Below are 11,165 nucleotides of genomic sequence, written 5' to 3'. Positions count from 1 at the left end.
TTTGTCGAGTCTGAAGATGCTTTTTGTATAGGTGACTGATAAGCTGCTTAACAACAGAACAGCCTTGATAAAATCCTTCTTGAATGTGACAGGGTTGTGGTACTGTAAGCATGATAGGCAGGGCATAGCAGTTATTTGTAAATGTTTGCCTTACTGCAAAAGTGTGGACAGAAGGCCTATTTTTTTCTCTACCGCTGGTCTCAGTGTCCTACCTGAGTTACGGTTTTTGACAACAGTTTAATCCATTCACCTTACTAACATGACATACCAGGTCCTTTCTGGCATAGAGGAGCTTGGTCTTTGCTGGTTGGTTGGAACGAGCACTGGTAATAAAGGCAGTGGTGGGTGCTGTGTTTCCCTTGCTTTGCTTCAAGTAGTGTTTCTGTGTGAGAGGACCAAAGAAGTTAACTTCCTATGTGTGGTATACACATTACCTGAACCAGGGGAAACGCAAGGTAGACCATGGAGATCGGAGGTTACCTTTCAGACTGATTGAATGTACCTCTGAATATGAGGTGAGAGTGAATTATTTTGTTATTAAAATCATCTCATTATGCAGCATATGCGGATTCTTATTTTGTTTTCTCCTACTGTGTGACCTTGTATCTGAACCTAAGGCAAATGAGCACAGACGCTGGCCTTGCTGTTTGCATTTGAAACAGCCTGTGTGTTTTTCAGTGACTTGCCTTCAGATCATCTTTCAAAATGGGCTTAACTCAAGATGAGTTTTCTGTCACAGTCAATAGCTGTTCAGGAAGGATGGACTGTCAACTCTGACATCCTATTTCTGAAACTGCATATGGTCATAAAATGTTACAGCACTCTAGACTACTGGAGGCAGTATTGCAGAAAATCTGCACAGAAGGTCACAGATCTCAGAGGGGTCTCAGTGCCCGCTTGCAAGTGTCCACTTGCTCTGAGTGCAGTGTATGACATAGTGCTTTGTATAGGTACCATTTGAGGTGTGTTTCAGAAGGGAAGATTTGCTATGACCACACTGGGATTGCTTTCTGCTTCTTGGTATTCTTGAGAAGCTGCCTGCAAGTTGGAGCAGTAGAGGCTGCTGTTGTGTTCTGGCTTTGCTGCGGGGTGGTGAGCAGCATGGTGTGCTGTACTCAGCTGTCCTGACCCCAGGCACATGAGATGGCTGTAATCTGACCTACACAGACAGCGTCCTCCAGGCCATGGGAGCAAAGCTGGGGTGCGTAGGCAACAGTGAAATGAGAACTTACGTTTGGTTTAGACACATCTAATAGCTCCAGACCCCAGAATCTCAGGAGCCCTAAAATAGTATGAGTGCAACAGTGACACAGATGTGTTTTCCTTCCTTCCTGTATAGGAATAATGTAACTGTCACCCAGGGCTATGCAGAGCCAGGTGCCATCCATCTGTTCTACATCCAGCTCTTTATTTATTCATTATTTTTCCTGCTAGAGATCTAATTTTTCACATTTCTTTTCCATTTGAATTTATTGTAGAGAGCAATTGTGAACATAACATTTTAGCTAAGTGATATTAAAAGAAAAATAAAAGTCAAGTTGGTGGGTTTTTTTTTTTTTTGTTTGGTTGTTTTATGAAATGCACTATGAAACTATCTACATTTATTGCAGAGATCAGTGACACTCATATAATTTGTTCCTCAATAAGCCATTTTGTGAAACATTGGTACTGCACTCACCTGAACAGCACACTAAACTGAGTACCTTCTCTCTGTGTGTTGGGATAGAGTGTACATAGTGGCTGTTGAACAAGTTTTGTGCAGGCCCATGGAACAAATACTAGAACTGAGTATAATGATCTAAAGGCATTTTGAAGCTTGTGAAATAGAACAGGTTGTACCCTTGGTGGCATCTCCATCCAGGCTCTCCTGCCTCCTGATATGACACAGACCAGTCTGTAGCACACACAGTGATCCTGCAAGGCCCTACAGAACAAACTTTGCCTGTCTCAGGCCATAACCTCACAGCTTAAAAGCACACATGGGAGGTGATATATAGGTGAGGGGCTGGTTCTGGTGATTAATTTTCTACTCCTTGTTGTCAAGGCCAGTCCATGCGTTGAGTCTATACACGGCAGTCCATGCAGATCTTTCTATAGACCTGTCTTACTCAAATGTCTTCAGAGAGCAGGACACATTTGTATTTTTCCTTTCCAAACTTGTAGGGTACGCAGGTGGGAGGCTAGAGGCTCTGGTAGCTGCTGAGTAAATTTCTGTTTGCAGGCACACGTTGCTGGCATGGTAGTATGCTCCAGCTGCTGAAGGAGGCATCTGGGATCACTGTTGTTGAGATTTACAGGACGGCTTTTAAGAGGGTGGACATCCAGCCCTGTGCCATTCCATGATCAGAAGAACGGCATCAAGAAGGATCTGTCCAGATTTTCCTAATGCCTCTCCAAGGCCAGGACAGTGAGGACAAGGTATGGCATCTGGTAGTCATCCAAATATTTCTACCTAGTGTACCTAGTCCCTCAGTTAAGAACAGCTCTTCTGGGAGATTCTGCTTCTTATGGGATGTGTTATAGTGTCCAGCATGTGCTGTGGTGGAGGTGGAGGCCTGCCCTCATTAGCTGAAAAAAGGTGTAGGTGATTTTTTTGTCATCTCTAAATACATAATCCTTGCTGCCAGAGACAACTCAACCCTGGGGCTCACAGTAATACCTTTAGAAAATGCTTTTTTTTTTCTTTTCTTTTTTTTTTGACAGTGAGTGAACTAGATTGTACCTAGAGCACATAATTTTACAAAATGGGCCCCAAAGAGGGTAGCTCATCTGCCTTCCAGATTCAAAAATTGAAGCATTATGATACATCTATGTGGTAGTACACTTCTTCAAGAATAGGGTATTTACAGTTAAGTGCACTTTAAGTAAGTGGATTTGTTAAGCAGCATTGCCTGACTCTGCTCATTGTTACCTGTAAATTGTGCAGTAAGTGTTTTCAGTGAAGTGGAAAACAAGTCAATACATTTCCCTAATATATCCTTCAGCAGCCACGTGCACTGCTGGTATTTAAAGATATTTATCAATTAAAGAACAAAGAATTCAAGTTTGTGGCTTGTCACTTGTTGTGGAGACTGCATGGTGCAGCCATATTGGACCAAGAACAGAGCCCTAGTATACAAGCATTCCATGTTTTGAATCAGTGTCCCTTCTAACATGAATAACATTGCAAAGAACTCCTAGTGGAGGTTCTCCTCACCCTGCATATTATGGAAAAGTTGTCCTGCAATTTGAAAAAGACATTGGAGTAGATACAGTGCCTGCCAACTCTGCCCATGGCAGCAGATTGGAACTAGATGATCTTTAAGGCCCTGTTCAATATAAGCCATGCTATGATTCTATGATATGTAAGCATCACCTTGCATATTCCTTCAGCTGTTTTTTTTTCTTTTCTTTATGTCCCTCAAACTTAAATGCAGTGTTTTAAGGAGTTGATATAAATACTGTTGAGCTGTATTTTGGTTTTGTCTGGTGTGATTAAGCCTAGTGAGGGGATATCATGTGTCTGTTTTTCTTCCCCTTTCTACTCACATGGGGACACTGAAATCTTAGTGTTAAGTAGATTTCACATAGGGTAAAGAGCTGCTTCTGCACCCAGAAGCTCAACTTTTTGGATAGTTGAAAGATGATCTTATGCTTCTTCAGCTCAAAAGCCAGCATAGGAAATTATATGTAAGTGCATGATATGGCACAAAAATGATTCTTTGATATCTGTTGGTCAATATGTGAGTGTATTCTTCAAAACATAGCTTAAATGAGATTCACTTTCAGTCTCCAGAGAGGAGTGAACTGATTTTGAATATTATATTTTTAAATCCTTAACTTAAATCCACCCACTAAGTTTCAGTCCATGTACAACTCCAAACGCATATGCATCACATGCATCTAGTTTGGATGCACAAAAGTACATCCACGTACATTGTGTTCAGTTGTACATGCAGATGTCTAGCTGGCTACCTCCTTATTTGAATAAGGTCAAAATTAATCTGACTTGTAAAAGAACAGGTCATCAGCCACAAGCAAAAAAGAACACATCTCTTCTGTGGTGATTAATGCAGATTACCTGTATTTTTGCTGTACTCATGCCATATGGAGGTCTGTTAGTGCTCCATATAGAATGTATCAAGATGGCTCAGAAACATTTCAATATTATATACTGTGCAAAAAAAATTAAGCTTCCGGGTCAGATTAATTAAGAACCTGTGATACCACTCCACATCAGACAGCTCTGATCAGTGTCCCATTCCTGGATGTGCCAAAGGTCAGCTCCCAAACCATCACCCTATGCATTCCTTGGTACACAGAAAATTGAGGATGCATTGGTCATCCAGGGGTTAAGCATTAATCTGAAGGGTGAATGAAGTGCAACATTAAGATAGCATGTTTCTACAACCTCACCTTCTGTATAGAGAGAAAGGAAATGGTGTTATCATGCAACCTGCTTATCAGGCAGTTTACTCCTTTGTATCAGACAGAAAACTCTACCAGTTTGCTGGTTGACATCCTAAGCAGTGGAGTCTTGGTCAGCAGGTAAGATTTCCTAGCTGTACAAAATTGGTTCATCTTTGAAAGCAGTGAATTACTGGCATAGTAAAGCAAGTCTGCTCTAAAATGAAATGAAGACAGTACATTTTTGTTCCTTAGATGTGAAATATTCAGGAATTTGGTCTTCTAACTCCAGGGTCTGAGATTTTGATTCTGTTAATTTTGCTTGTAAGAAGTCTGGTATTTCAGACAGTGAACTTTTCATTTAACCTTTTTATTACCTCAAGTCTCACTTCTGACTCTGGCAGGCTACCCTGCTCTCAAATTTTCTTAGTGCTTACAGCCTAATCTGTATTGAATATCAGAGACCTTAAAATCTGTAAGTGTCTGGTGGCTGTCTGCCTCTCATGTAAATGCAATAAATGAAAAAGAAATTGATATAACATAATATCTCCGTGTTTAGGGATACTTTTCTGTTAATACAGCAATTTTAAAATGTGTGCCTAACACTCAGAAGTGCTTTGTGTTTTGTCCACAGCCATTAACAAATTAACAAACGCATATGGCCTGTTCAGATATCATCCATGTAGATGCTAATATCCTGGGTCTTCTAAAAAAAGGCATCTTATCTGCCAGAAGGTGAGCTTAGCATATCCATTCAGGCTTGGAAGTAGACAAGACAAACATTTTGTGCATTGGAAGAATGAAATCCACTTATATGATTCTCAAATTCTCTTCATTCTCACCTTTCCTATAACTAGAATGTCCTAAAACAATTTTTCATGCAGTTGACAAAATACTATTACAAGCTTCATTTGCATTGATTACACAAAAATCAGATCTGAATGGCCCACAAGTGCAGGTAGAATTGTATTTTCAGTGCTTCAGGAAAGCAGTATTTAACAAAGTATCCACAGAAAGATCTACATTGCAAGAACCAACCAAGAACATGAAATACATTTATAGCTTACATTTTGAAGAAACTGTTAAATAGATCTAGCAATTAATCGTATACATATTTGCAATTTCTTTGCTTAAAATTTGTCTTTTGAGTATACGTTTGATGTCAAATTATAGTAAGGTCATTAAAGCCCTTTTGCCCTTATACAATCATTATAGAATACAAGTGGATTATATGTCTCTATGAAAAAGAAGAACTAAAGGATTTGTGGAATGAGGAAGGTTTTACTGAGGGGAGGGATTATCATCCAGAAGGACCTTGTTTTTCTAAGATTTTTCTTACTGATGTATATTAATTGGTTTTCATTGACAATAAAGTCGAAGCTGTCACACAGTCTTACATGTGCCAACACAAAGTTCAAAGCTGTAGCTCAGCCTATGCTGAACTTAGCATAAAACAGGGAAATGCTAACAAAATAATAATGCAGTATTTGAAATCTTGGATAACTTATTTCTAATTAAATATATCTACTGTCAAAACAGCTCTGTGGTACATTTGAGAAATGAAGCTCAATGTCAGATGTAAGATGGTGGTAACTGACAGCTTGCTCTCTCAAAAATAACAACCATGAAAATTCTTACGATACACAAAGGGGTGAAGATTAATGTGGCTGTTGCCCTCATCCCTTTCATCTGGCTTCCTTTTTTTCTTTTCTTGTGCTGTTCACTAATGATGCTCATTTGTCTGCTTCAATTCCTGCTATCTGCCCTTCTCCTGTGCCCTCCCGTGTGCACAGATCCACTCATGGCTCAGGGGGCTGCCCTTTCCCAGCCTCTCATTCCTGGTCAGCGCTGATGGGTTTTTGGTCGCTGTTGCCTCTGAAGAAGGCATTTTTCTCTTTGCTCCACCTCTCTGCCAGAATCTATCTCCTCAGAGGTGGTGGAGATGTGGTACCCTGCATCGCAGCCTGGTGTCATGTTTGACAGGGATGGGTGGCAACCAAAGTTCATGCACCAGGGATCTAAAATGAGATTCAAACTTCTCAGAACAGTCCCTGCCATTTCATTTAGAGCACAAGATATTAGCCTTTTTGAATACTGCAAGATGATAGATTTGTCACAGCAAATGTATTTTCCACGCTTAACTGGAGAGTAATTAATCTTGGAGATTTTTCCTTCCTTCTGGGAATGGTGCTATCAGCTGCTTCCCAAGGATGGCAGGCAATTGGCAACAGGCAGCCTACTTGAAGTGAGGTGGGTGTCTCTGAAGGTACTGATACTGAGTAGGGTCTGTTTGAGAAAAAGAACTACTCAGAAGGGGAGAAAGGGACAAGAACTAGGGAAAGCCAGGCCTTCATCCCCTCAGCTTTCAGAGGCAAAGGTTTACGGACAGCTCACCCCAAATATTATTGTTACAAAATGATTTGTTACTGTCCTATATGCTGTCAGTCTAAAGCAGCAGACTTGGATCCATATATACACATATAAAAATGCATGCAAACACACATCAAACATGGTAGCGGATGCATTTTTTATTTCTATGTACAAAATAATGTATTAATTAGATTCAACATGAAGTTTGAGCATTTCACAGCAGGATCTGAAGGGCTGTTGTGGGGAAAAACAGATAATTTGCTAAATTGCTTACTCAAGGGTAACTTATACACTCATGCTCATCTCATTTCTGCATGTTCATGGATTTGTGTTTTGCAAACTATGTTGTCTGTTTTGTGTATAGCAAGTAAACAGTTTCTATTTGCTCTCATCTTAGCCAGTCCTGTGATAAAGCTTCTTTAAGGTCACTTTCAAATGTCAAGCCATTCCTTCCCTGCATATATTACCACCTTCTGAAGTGGGAGGTTGGGAAACTTAACAACTTCTTGACCCTCTGCGCATTGCTCCAGGGTGGGAGTGTTGACATGATGGACTTGTTTTCATATTGGCTGGCTTGAAAATCACTGGTGTGGGAGTGAGAAATAGACGTGTCTTCCTGTGACCACCAGCATGCCAGGAACTTGCTTACTCACATCAGGGTGTGAGGTATGCATGTAATGTGTGAGAATTTTCAAGGTGAGGTGTTCTGACAGTCACACTATTGCATTTTCAAGAAGATTTGTGAAATCCATTGCTAAATAAGCTTCATATTTTGTTTACAATAGATTCAGGAATGTGAAAAATAATGTAAGCATATATTGCCTTAGTCTACAGTAAGACCTCCAGAGTCTTCCATGGAACTGCATATAGTCTCTTTGTAAAGGCTCCAGTTAAAATGGAACAGATGAGAGAAAAATCAACCTGCCAGTCCACAGGAAAAACTCTTCAATATGAATCTCTCATAACCAACGGGCATTTTTACTAAATATGGAAATTCCAAAAATCTATGTCCAGAATAGCATTACGTGGGTCCTTGCCAGGTCTACCTTGAAGAAAAAGGCTGCAGAATCTGCAGAGTACAAAACCAAAATGTGCATAACTTGCTCTTTTTTCTTTTGTAATCAGATAAACATTTTGTTTTGAAAGTTTCAACAACCCAGCATAAGCTGTTATTTATACCCTTGGTATTGTTATCTGACATCCCATGGATATTATCCACTTGATTCAGTCTCTTTTTCAACAAGTGATGGTCCTTTTAATGTACATATAGTGCAGAGCTGATATAGCCAAGCAGAACTGTTTTCTATCTGTTGGAAAAACTTATTTTCATTGGTACCTGGAGACATTCGTGTTCTGCTGTGTTTATTAAACTGCTGGCCTGGATATTACTGAAATAGATAGCTTTGGGGTAGCTAGGGGATACGTACCAAAGACATCTTTTACCATTAATTTGTTCTAGCTGGGGTTACACTTAGAGACAGAAGATCAAAGAAAACTCAGCAGATGTGGTTTCACAATCACAGCAAAATGATATTTGCTTTGTGAATCAATGAACTGCCAGTTTTATTGCTTGTTAAAATCATTTTCTTTTCAACTGTCTATTAGAGGCTGAATGTTTCAAAACATATGCAGCAAAACTTAATCTGAAGAAATTCTCCAGATAAAAGCACCATACCAAACCCAGTAAGCATGGTTATTTGTGTGTTGTTCTCCTTTCAGGAAGAGAAAAATAAACCAAGATATTTAGATATATTCTTAGCTGCCCAGATCCAGTAGTCATGTAAAACAGACTTCATCCTGCTCTTGATAATGCAGTCAGCTTTGAGGTTAGATCCTACAGCTGTATATTTGCAAGCTAGGAGGGTGGAGTGACAGAGAGATGAATTGGTTTTCCAGAATCATTCACTTCTGTTCTGTTCTGTTTGCCACCAGCTGATGTACCTTCATCACTCTCCTCTGAGGTTAATAGTGAGATCTGCCACTACCTTTGTGCTTGTGAAAGAATCTGAGCTGAATTTCAGGTGTAGTAACAAGATAAATTTATTTAAAATAGCATAAATCTCTGTTAAGACGTGGGGCTATTTTTTTTTTTTTTTCCTTTTATTCTTCTTCTTCTTCTTCTTCTCTTTTTCTTTTTTCCTGCAGGCTTTACTGGGCTCTGCTTGACAGTGTATTGGAGTGCATACGACTCTGTCATCCTGTGGTTATTGGATAGAGCAGAAGTTTGCAGACTTGCTGCCTCTTCCATGAAAAGAACAGGAACCAACACTCCATAGCCTTACATATAACATTTGGGAGAAACACAGAAGCAGTTGAACTCCTTGTACTTTACTATGTAAAGTCTGTTCCTATCTGAGTTGAGTTGGATAATAACAATGAAAATGGGACTTCTAGTTCTTCACAGTTCCTTGAAAATGTAAGATTATTTTACACATAAAATCATATTTGCAATCTGAGTGGATGATCTTGGAGATCTTTTCCAACATAAATAATTCTATGATAATTGTAGAGTGGTTTCTTCAAACAAATATATTTTAAAATGCAATTGTTTCTTCTTGCAGCACTCTACAGTACCAAAGAAAGGGAAAAGGAGCAGCTTTCAATGGAATTGGCTTTTTTTGCAGTGTGTTGGTGGCAATCCAAGTTTGGCATGGGATTTAATTGATGGTGAGAGACTCTGCACAACAGACAGCAGACAGAACCTGCTGGTTCTTTAGGCATAGCAGAATGAAAGCCCACAGGTTTGGGATGGATCAGCATTATCTTTGCATATACTGTTTCAGACAAAACAATTCATCACTTATTTAGAATGTGTGCAGAACATTTTTGATAAACACAAATATGAAATGTAGGGTATCTGCTTTACTGCCATTCTGAGACTATGATCACTGATGTATTCAAGCTAACACTTCTTCCTTCCACTATATCATGCTGAACTTGATATCTTTTAATTGGAAACAATTTGAACAAAGATTTATTTTTCTGTTAAATTCCATTATCTTTCTTTTTTCTTGAGTTTCAACGTTTTACTCCAGAATCTCACTTTTTTTTTTTTTTTTTCCTTGAGAATTCACAGACAGCTATAAATTCTCTGAATAGCTGTCAGAACTACAGTCAGGACTTTGCAGGCCTCAGGCACAGTACATCTGGAAGAGTCTCCATCATGGCAGACAGGTACCTAGATGTGCACAGGATGGTTATACTGCATGCACACTGAAGTTCAGTCAGAATTTCTGAATGTATGGTGTAGCAACAGGTGTCCTGCTGTACAGATGAGCCGAATGGGTGATCTATCTATCTATCTATCTATCTATCTATCTATCTATCTATCTATTTATCTATCTATCTATCTGCAGTAGTTTTTTTCTGAGCATGGGCACAGAAACACATGCAAGGTTTTAGCTGGGATGAGTAGTCACTCTGGTGCTGAGTAATGTGTGCTGGTCACCATTCCACGCAGCCATTCAGCTTTATTCTGTAAGATCTCCTTAGCACTCTGTTTTCTGCATGTATAGTATCTAACATAATAGGACCGAGTCAGGTTCGCAGATGTTAATATAAAGGAGATAAATACTAACTTGTACTCAGGCAGTCTTGAAGTCATGAGGGCCTGCCCTCTGTGTCCCTATCTATGAGTCATCACTTCTGGAAAACTGCTGTGTTAAGAGGCTGAGGGAGGAGGGAACTCAGCTATCTTAGCAGAAATTTCATTTTGACCAAGTGTTTTCTACTTACTTCTGCTTGGCAATCTCTCCTACAGGCCAAGAGTTTTTGTATTCCCTTAGGTTTTTTGTCTGTTTGCTTTTAATCAGAACAGAAATAAAAATATATATCATCAGGAATAATAATGACAACTATGTCATTATTACAATTTGGGAGACCAGTACCTATGTATTTCCAGTGTATTACAAGAAATCAGTGACAAATAATAAGCCTCGGAGTGTTAAGAAAGAACAATGGGTATATAGGTTAAAAAAATAATAATTGTAGATTTGAATTCCAGTATGTTTCCAATTGCTTATATTCTTCCCCAGTGCTCATATGCAATGAAACCCAGCAGAACCCAGCGTTGTACTGTAATTGATTGACTGTGTAAGAGGCTTCCATAAGTTCCATGAAAACTTGTAAACTCTACAAATGAGGTGTTGTGGAAGGGCCCTTAAAAGCCTGAATCTCTCTCTCTTTCTGCTACAGGGAACTTTAATTCAAAAGCTAAGCCTCTGCATGGTCCAAAAACCACGCTATTGAATGGCGAGCAGATTTATCTCTGATGGGAGAAATGAATGTGTTTAATTTTACTGTAAAGCTCTGGGCGTTACAGGCAGCCAGGTAATATCCTGACATTGCTCAAATCACTGGCAAAATGCCTGCTGACTTCAATACAGGCAGGATTTCTTCCAAAATGTCAT

Source organism: Lagopus leucura, unplaced genomic scaffold, assembly GCF_019238085.1.
Source record: "Lagopus leucura isolate 7727_CA_CO unplaced genomic scaffold, USGS_WTPT01 Super-Scaffold_100008, whole genome shotgun sequence".
Classification (NCBI taxonomy): domain Eukaryota; kingdom Metazoa; phylum Chordata; class Aves; order Galliformes; family Phasianidae; genus Lagopus; species Lagopus leucura.
This window is presented reverse-complemented; position numbering follows the sequence as displayed.